The sequence below is a fragment of the Papaver somniferum genome, chromosome 7 (genome assembly GCF_003573695.1).
Source record: "Papaver somniferum cultivar HN1 chromosome 7, ASM357369v1, whole genome shotgun sequence".
In the NCBI taxonomy this organism is placed as follows: domain Eukaryota; kingdom Viridiplantae; phylum Streptophyta; class Magnoliopsida; order Ranunculales; family Papaveraceae; genus Papaver; species Papaver somniferum.
Genome location: NC_039364.1, coordinates 229,428,728 through 229,438,659, shown reverse-complemented (window position 1 = coordinate 229,438,659; position 9,932 = coordinate 229,428,728). Strand labels below are relative to the sequence as shown.

Genomic DNA, 9,932 nt, shown 5'->3' with positions numbered 1-9,932 from the left:
ATTAGATGCATCAATATCAAGCCAATCTTGGTTAGAAATCTACAAAATTTTCAAAACACCAACTTGTTGTTCTCCAACTTCCATAGTAACATGGTAGGAACATATCCCTCATTCTCCTATGTTATTTTCCGTATGTTGTGCTTGGATGCATATTCTTAGAAAAATCTTGCGCTCCATAGATATGGAATGTCCAATACAATACAGACTAGCATGATCAAGACCATGACAGTAATAAACTTGGTAAGCTGAGCAATACGAGCAGAGGAACTCTTATATGGGTGACTGGTGGATACAGTGGAGAGAAGCTTGAACTGCATATACAATTCACAAGTCATTAGCACAATTTCATTTTTTTATTAGAAAATTGTGTATGGATACCATCTAGAAGAATAGATGAAATTAGCCTCGGGACAACACATGCACCTTTTTGGTATCATACTCGCACAATGTTCACCTTCTCAACCAGAAGTTCTATGGGATAAATGTGGACTATATCTGTTTGAGAAAGTTATCTAGGAGCAACCATGAATGGAAGTGTCGGAATGGACAAGAAATTTCTTTACAATACGGTCGCAGCAACCAAAAACACAGTTAATGCTTTCCAACACAGTTAATTGGTGACTTGGTATTTTTTCTTTCCTTTTTTGTCTACGTTGCTTCTCAGCTAATCTCCTTTCGGGGTTTTGCGTGAAAGGCATTTTGGTGCAATCAACAACCCTGTAAGAGCTTCTCCTACGGTTCTTGTATGTATTTCCTATGTGGCAACAAAAACAAGACATCTTTATTTTAAATTTTCCTTAAATTTAAGTGAAAAAAGTTATTCATCTCCAATGGTGTTGTTTGTGATCATTTTTTTATTAAATGTAAATTTTATGTTTAGTAATTATAAGATTTTATTAGATCTAAAAATAATTATTTATTGTATTAGAATTAATTTTAGTAAATAAAATATATTTTTAATTAAAAAAAGCTGACTAGGATGGTAGACAATGTCATGCATACATTGATTTGGAGAATGATTTTAGAGAAAATGGATATGCATTTTAAGTGGATTTTGACATTTATCTCCACATACATGCCATTGGAAAAGCTCTAAGTGGTGTAGGCGGTATTTAGTCATCGATGAAAAAATACGTATGAATTTGAGCTTATGATTGTCTAGAATCCATTCATTTGATGTATGCTTCACTGCTTGAATTACTATCGGAGCAACACAAGGTACTGAGCTAGGTAAATGTCAAGACCAGCAAGGAGGGGAGGTAAACAAGTGTACATTTACCTGATTGTAAAAGTTTAGTGGAGGTCGTCTATCCATAACCATTAAGTTGTGTATCACATTATCTGTGACCTATGTTGTATTATGTGCGCCTAGGCGTGGAGGAAAATTTAAAAAACTCAAACTTCAGTCATATTATAGTGCCTTAGCTAGGGGTGAGCATGGGCCGGTATGGACCGGTTTTCGCCTCATCCGCATCCAATCCATTGCACTACGGATTTCAAATTTGGCATCCGCATCCAATCCATATCCAACGGATTTGCATCCAATGGATGCACGAATGAATGGATTGGATGCGGATAATCCAATGGATTTGTTTTAGTTAAAATTTATAGTAAAGAAAATAAGCTGACACAAATGACTCCTTATAAAACCTACATATCTTATATATGTATACAAATATAAATATGCCATGTACAACACCCCAAGCAAACATCTTAAAAATTCCTAAATGATCCATAGTATTTTCTAGAACTATATAAATGGCCTTAATTTAACGGATATGGATGTCCAACGGATTTTGAAGGTTACATCCGGACCCGATACGTTGTCCGTTGGATTTCAAAAATTCCATCTGCATCCAACCCATTAACGAACGGTCCGGACATCCACCCGCAAATGAACGGTTGGTCCCGATTAAATCCGCGGATTACGCGCCAAATGCTCACCCCTATCCTTAGCGCCTTTCTCCTAGGCGATACTTTAACGCCTAGTGGGCCTTTAGCGCTTAAGCCCCAAAGACCCTCACCTTTTACAACATAGTCTATGCCTGGTGGGCCTTTAGCGCTTAAGCCCCAAAGGCCCTCACCTTTTACAACATAGTCTATGACAAGGCAAAGCGAGAGTATAAGTCCCTTCCTTGGTTATGGAACATTCTTGAGAATGCCTTCAAGTAGTTAGACATAACAGTATATGCATGTCTAATTGGTTAGTCACTTTGTTTTTTTACTGTATCAAAATGACGAGACACCAAAATCAAAATGAACTAGGACGGGACAATGCGAAGCCGCGCGACACCAAATTAAAAAAATAATGCATCGTGACGGGGCGAGGTGAAGCCAAGCCACACCAATTAAAAAATGCATTGTGACAGGACGAGGCGAAGCCAAGCCACACCAAATAAAAAATGCATAGCAACGGGGCGAGGCGAAGCCGTGCGACTCCAAATCAAAAATGCATCGGAACGGGGCGAAGTGAAGTCGAGCCACACCAAATCAAAATTCTAAGAGACGGGACAAGACGAAACCGAACCACACCAAATTAAAAATGCATCGTGACGTGGCGGGGTGAAGCCCCGCGACACCAAATCAAAAATGCACAACGGAACGAGGCGAAGCCAAATCACACCGAATCAAAAATATGGTTAAACACAAAATCTCTCAATGATATTATTATTTTGCTTTCTATAATTTACCCAAATAATTTTAGATTTTCAGAATTTCTAAATCTTTGGGACTGTCGGGCAGGTTAGGAAATTGATAGCCCATCGATCATATATATATATATGATTCTCTTCGATAATCAAAAATATCATGTTAGCGTGATTAACGAGATCACATTAAATCATCTGGCAACACTCTAACAGAGATTAGCAATACTAGTTGTTGAGCCCGTGCTTTGCACGGGCATAAATATGTTGTCCCAAATATCCAAGTACTACTATTAGCTTACATAATAATTTTATTGGCAGAGGTCACTAAACGGGTCTGAGTTTCTTCAAACTCACAGAAGTGCTAATATAATCGTATCCAACATTATAAATTTGACTTTGACGAATATTCGGATATTGAAAAAAAAAAAAATCCACAAAAAAAAAAAATCTCAAAAAACAAACAAACAATGCAGTAACTATGTTCAATGGTCAATTCTAGAACACAAATCGAAGCTAACAATCCCGTATCACCGCAATATCTTTATCCTCATCAACTTTGCTACTCCATTTACAATCCAAATAGGTCACTTTCAGGAACAACATCGTAAAGGGTGAAAGTATTCTCTTCAAAACTTTCAATTAGTTTTCTATAGGCTGCAAATGTTCGCCATGCCCAATGCTTTCAAATGCAAATTATCCTCTGCAAGTGCTTCATTCCTACTTGAACGTAGCACCTGCAACAACAACAAAAATGTCATTTGCTTTCTACCCTTTGTTCAGTGATCTTCCATTGCCTCCTGTCTTCAGCTCACTGAAACGTGTGGTCGCCTGCCTGCGCCTTGTGCTTTTGCATCCCTTCAGTTCATGAAAATGACAGGACTGCCTATTGTAAGCATAAATTTTTTTTATGCACACCAGATGACAAACATTATAAATCAGTTGAAGCAAAGACGATACTTTTGAGAGTAGTACCACATTATGATAAAAAAGTAAGAACTGAAACAGTAAGAATCTGATTATAACTTGGGTAACGATCAAAAAATACATATACCGAAAAAATTCAAATGCGTATTTAGAAAAATTCAAGCAGTTTATAATTTCCAAGTCGGTAGAAAATAAAAAATTTGAAGTTATTTCCGCAATTGAAAATATACAAACACAGTTTGGTCTTAGTTTTTCGATATGCGAAGTTTTTTGTTACAATTCCCAGTGTTTGTGTCAACTTCGTATGATTTTCTATAAAGGAAACGCATAGGTTTTGAACCAGAATACCTCTTCAACAATTACAGCTCTGTGGCTACGTGGTTTATGATTTCTGGACTTCTATGTCCAGAGCAACGAACACAATGCATCCAGTTTTATCTCCAACCTTAAGCTGGAATAGAACCTATGACAGAAATGATCAGCAGGGGTCAATTTTGTGTGTGATGGAAGCCTATGGAAAAAGACACAAAATAAGAGCATCTGAGTGACAACATTACCTGGGCATGGGACCAGAAGCTTTTATTTCGCATTTGGTGCACCGGTAATCACCCTCATCCGTGACAACCTTCTAGCTGCATTCAGGCATGATATATAGCACCACCCAGTATCAGTAAGTAACGTTCTGGCAATGGCTTAGAATATAATGATGTTTACATTGGGCACATTTGGTACGAAGCAACGCAAAAGGTAAAAATATGGTCTTACGTTGTATGTGAACTTTTATAAGATATACTTCTGTTGTACATGACATTCGTTAATTTGTGTCGGTTTAAATATTGTAACGACGCTATACTTGTTACAGGACTAATCAACATATGATGTTTGCAGGTAAAAGTTACAGTACCGAGTGTGTTTCTTACATCCATTTGATGATTCGGATTTGGATGTTCAACAAATGACGGTGCCTATGCAGGACTAAGCGTGTTGCAACCATAACACTTAAAATTAAAAAAATTGAATCAAGAATTAAGACAGAAATAGTAAATTTGGTACCTATTGTCAGATTTTGAACCAACCTCTAACTCATCAGCAAGTTCCTGAAGATTAAATGCATTACTCTTCACTGATATTTCAGGGTTTAGATCACTTTCTCCATATCGATCTATATCAGATTATAACCCACCCCAAGTTCTTCAATTAGTCCTACAATCAGAAAACAACAACTGGTTATTCAAAAAGAATGGTTAACTAACAAAGGAAGAATACTAAACAAAACAGTAACAACTTAGAGTTTTTGCTTCTTAGGAAGTAAATAACATAAACTTGAAGATTTATTCAAGAGATTCCACCTAATAAAGAGCAATAAATATCTATTAAGCTCAAAAATCAAATCAAAAAGAAATAAGTATACTTTAGAAAAATACTTAAGAATTTTTTGCAGTAGGTTGCTAGAGAGAGATAAAAAAAATTGCACCACAAAGCTATGGTGGATAGTCTCAATTTGTTCCCCCTTCGCTAATATACAAATCAATTCCAAAAATCAGAGCAAGGTCTTACGACTGCTACTGTTTTAGGTGCCACACGATCTTTGACCATGGCAAGCAGAACGAACCCATTATAAATTAGGGTTTTCTGGTAACATAAATAACTAATGTAAATACAGAAAGAACTATAAGAATTAATAAAATGATCTTAAGATTTCAGGATTTATAACCTATGTAATCTGAAGAACAAATAATCTCGATGGAAGAACTTTAGCCATAGATGAAGATGTAAAAAAAAAAATTAAGGTTTGATTTCACCAAAAATAGCAAAATCAAAAAGAGTATTTACAACAATACGGGATTATTAAATTTCTTTTTTGATTTTGTTATTGATTATCCTGCAATAAAAAACAGAGGAACAATTCTGATTGAAGAATGAGTTGGGTATGAAACAATAATTACATCGTAAAATAGGTTCAAGAAGGAGAACAGGCGATGAAAGAGGCGATAGATTAATCTGGGGGTTTACTCTGTATTTACCAGCTAGGTTTAACACTACCGGCATAAAGAGAGAATTGGGGCTGAAAATACCAAAAATTGGTGGCGTGGAAAACCAAAGATTACTATTGGTCTAAATATTTTAAGTGGGGCTAGAAGCTCTAAGAAGAGAGCTTGATTCAGCTTTTAGCCACAACAGAGGAAAATCATCTGAAATCATATTATTAATTAATACTCCCTGATGACCTGGTTGTAGTTTGCACAAATTTTAAGGCAAGGAAGAAAGTGGAGTATATTTAACTATTTTTTACAATTATACCCTTATGGGCAATAATTAATAAAATTTAGAAACGATTTATCTCTTAAACTATACCACGGTTTTTTATAAACTTTATACCGTTGAAAAGCATTTTAAAACACCTACGCAACGAATATAAACATGGCTATCAATACATATTTTTTATAGAAAAAATAATCAATTAAAAGGGTAGTTTTAGAAATATCCCTTGATTAGTGAAGTAGGTCATCTATTTATGGGACAAAGTTTAAAACCAAGTAGGTCATCTTATTAGGGACGGAGGGAGTACTAGATTACACGAATAACCTTTAGGAGATATAAATTTTTGATTTTTTTAGATTTTAAATAATAATGAAAAGTAATTATTATGTAATATGAAAAGTGAAAAATACTAGAACCCCCTACTATATAGGTTCAATATATAGAAGCCCCATAAAATGGATCTTTCATGGTCAACTCCATACTTTAGGAAAATGATATTGCTAGGCCCGATATATCAAATTCTCTTCAGATCCGGCCCATAATTTTATATAATGTATTTTGATATTGACAAAACTACCCTTTTCAATAAATACAAGAGGAATATCAGTAGATTTTTTCATTTTTCCAATTTTCTTTCTCTCTCATCTTATCTCTCTCGGTTGCAGAGAAAAAAAATTCTAGGGTTCTTATGAGATTCATTTTCATCTTCTTATTTTAGATCTTCCACTGCAACAAAGATGAAGAAGTTTTAGGGTTTTATCTCACCGTTTTTCATCTTCTCCATCGATTCCTCTGTAGTCTCAGTTGTTACGAAGATCAATAGCATCTGATAAAGAGAGATCATATGGAAGATGAAGAAGATCAGCTACACCTGAAGATTCATCTACAGAATCAAATTGACCTGCAGATAAGTTTCATTTGTTGTTACGAATTTTATATTTTGATTTTCGAAGTGATTCAAGCAAATATCAATCTGTATTTGTTCTTGAAAGTTTGATTTTTGGAGTAATTTAGTTATAATCTCACCTTAATCATACTTTTGAGAGAAAATCACTAAAAAAAACAAGAAAAATTATAAGAAATTTTTTAGGGTTCTTGAACAAAGTTCGATCTATAGTTTAATCTCTTATCTTGATCGAATTTTTGTTTTTAGATTCGAAATCAGTGAATCATTATCTCTTTTACCCATCTATTTGATACGAATTTTATTTACTTTGATTTTCGAACTAATTTGAGTTCATGTTTAGCGTTGTCTGTTATTGATTGATTGTTTTAAGTTCGATCCAGATTTGTTTTAGTTCTTCAAAGTTAAACAACAAGATGAAATACGTTTTCAAGACTTAGATTATATATCTAATCGAATTTTTTATTTGTCATCAGCTAATATCTGTTATAAAAAATGATACATAATGCTCATTTCAGAATGAAACTTATTAAGTCTTTGCTTAATAGGGTGAAGGAGGAGCAGATGTTGCTGAAGCTAGGTTTCACATTTGCAAGTGAAAACAACTCTGATTTGGAGAAACAATTGAATTTCAATGATTTTAACTCTGCTACAGAGATAAAGGTAAGTGTACAACTTCCTAAATATGTTTGTGTTATGACACTTGGATAATAAATCATCTTTGTGGTTGGGCTAGTTCAACTTGACTTCAGAGCCTAATGTTGTTATTATGTGATACAGTGGACTTTTCTTCTTGGAGCTGTAGAAAAACTAGGAGCTTCTGTGGTGACTTATCCTCTTATAGTTTTGAAGGTAATTATTCATACTAAGAGCTTGTTTTAAAGTGTGGTATACTGAACTTACAGTGTGGTAGTTAAGAGTTAAGATATTACAGGATACGAAACTTGTTTTACAGTGTGGTAGTTAAGAGTCAAGATATTACAGGTATGGCTTCATAATATGCTGAAATATACATAGTTCAGGTTATATGGATGTGTAACTAGAAGTTACACAATCTATATGGATATGTAACCACTAGTTACACAAGCTATATGGATGTGTAACTGCTAGTTACACATGCTGGTAAAACCACAGATATTATCCAAGAAAACTTGCAAGATGGAGTAGAAGCCATGGAGAATTGTTACAGTTTGGTGGCTGCAGAGAAGAGAAGATTGAGATTTTGTTGTTGACTATACTGAATTTCAGGCAGTGAAACAGATGGTGGTTGCAATTGAAGTTGCAGAATGGACTTGGTGGTGAGCTTAGATGTATGCTTAGGTTGCAGTTACAAAGTTCAGGTGCAATCTAGTAAGGCAGCAGGATGAGCTGCAGTGATGAAGTTCAGGAGTTAAATGGTTGTGTAACTTTTAATTACACATGATGTCGTGCTGTAATTTGTGGTTTGTATGCTTATTTCCTGTTATCTCTCTTGTACTAATGTGATTGAAATTCAATGCTTCAGGACATCGAGAAAGAGAAGCTGGAGAAGATCGCATGCAAGGTATGGGTTGCTTTTCATCATATTCTGTTAATCAATTGAACAACAGTATGCTATTATAATAGTAAACTCTTGCATAAATCATAATTAGAGTCCACTAGTTATCATTATTATAACTCTTAACTACACATTTGACCCATATATTTCTTGTATTTCCTACAGTATAGAATGAAACATTCGGCTCATCCGCAGTCTGCTGCCATGTGTAACTCTTAAATACACATGCCAAATGCATGTGTAATTTTTAGTTACGTAAGCCAGATACATGTGTAAATTATAGTTACACAAGCCATATGCATGTGTAATTCTTAGTTACACATGCTAAGATTAGCAGACCTTACAAATAATTACACATGTCAGGTACACAAGTTTATATGGATGTGGTATGACATGAGAAGCTTGTTCATTTTCATTTGAAGTTATGGTGTTGGAATACATGGTGTTCTAATATCTTTTGTCTCATGTGTTTTCAATAACAATGTGTTTGAAGCGATGATAAATTTTGAATTTTACTCTGCATTTTTGAATTTTGATGTAGTTATTATAGTTGCTGATCATGCATTTAGTCGACCTTAAATGATTCTGCTTTGGTCGCCGATAATTGCTGATCATGCATTTAAGTATGTGTATCTGCTGCTTACATTCCTCCATAACATAACTTCTGGAGTCCACATTATAGTCTTTTACACAAATAAAGGGATGATTAGAGCTGCATCTACGAGCGGAACTTCTTATGGAATGTAGGTTTTATAAATGTTCCCTGTAATAAAAAAGCACATTTGTTTTTAGATCTTTGTGAAAATTCTTATATGCATATGTTGATCTCAGGTATGAGGCTCTTGAGTTACGTGATGGTGACAATGGGAAATATCTTGGAAAAGGTGTTAGCAGAGATGTTAAAAATATCAACAAGAAGGTGTTTGAAGCTCTAGTTGGAACGGATCCAACACTGCAGTTCGAAATTGACCAGGCTATGATAGGCTTGGACAAGACTGAAAATAAGGTATGAGAGTCTACTTTATACTTGGATATCTTTTACATCAAAATAGTTTGATATTTAAGTAGTGGGCTACTATACTTAACAAGATATACAGTTGTGGAGACTATTGACATTAGCTTTTGCACACACGAGCAGTATAAGAAAACAGACTTTAATTTTTCATTTTCTAAGTTATTATAGCTAAACTTCAGAATAACCAACACTCAATCAGCTAGTCTTACGCATGTGTAAATGAAAGTTACACAAACTTTTATGGATGTGTAACTTCTGATTACACATGCATATTGCATGTGTAACTATTGCATACACATGCCATATGCATGTGTAACTATTGCATACACATCTATTTTTGTAGTCACCGAGATTTGAAGGTTCCACCAATTTCCCTTCAATTTCAGTGTTTAGAGTTTTAGACCATTTATGTTGCTTATGTTGTGTTACTAGTGAATTTATTTGGTACATTGTTGCTTATGTTTTAGACCATTTCTCTTTGTGTAACTGCTACTTACACTAACAAGATGCATGTGTAACTGCTAGTTCATTGCCATCGACATTAAGCAATATTTGTTTTTCTCCTAAATATCGAACAATATTTGTTTGCATTTTTGTGTTGCCATTGGTTCATATGTATGTTCATTTCTATCGACATTAAGC

The 9,932-nt window shown here is 34.6% G+C and overlaps 1 long non-coding RNA gene across 4 annotated transcripts; it reads right to left on the bottom strand.

Moving 5' to 3' along the window:
• Positions 1–3,024: 3,024 nt before the first annotated feature.
• LOC113299771 lies at positions 3,025–5,628 on the bottom strand. Of its 4 annotated transcripts, none has more exons than XR_003335178.1 (5): positions 5,519–5,628; positions 4,626–4,775; positions 4,130–4,204; positions 3,921–4,035; positions 3,025–3,531 (listed from the first exon to the last, which is right to left on the bottom strand). It is a non-coding gene; the product is annotated as an uncharacterized LOC113299771 (long non-coding RNA). The 4 variants fall into 4 exon arrangements; XR_003335179.1 differs by having other exon boundaries at positions 3,026–3,531; positions 4,649–4,775; positions 5,287–5,608; XR_003335177.1 differs by having other exon boundaries at positions 3,027–3,531; positions 4,649–4,775.
• Between the last annotated feature and the right edge of the window lie 4,304 nt (positions 5,629–9,932).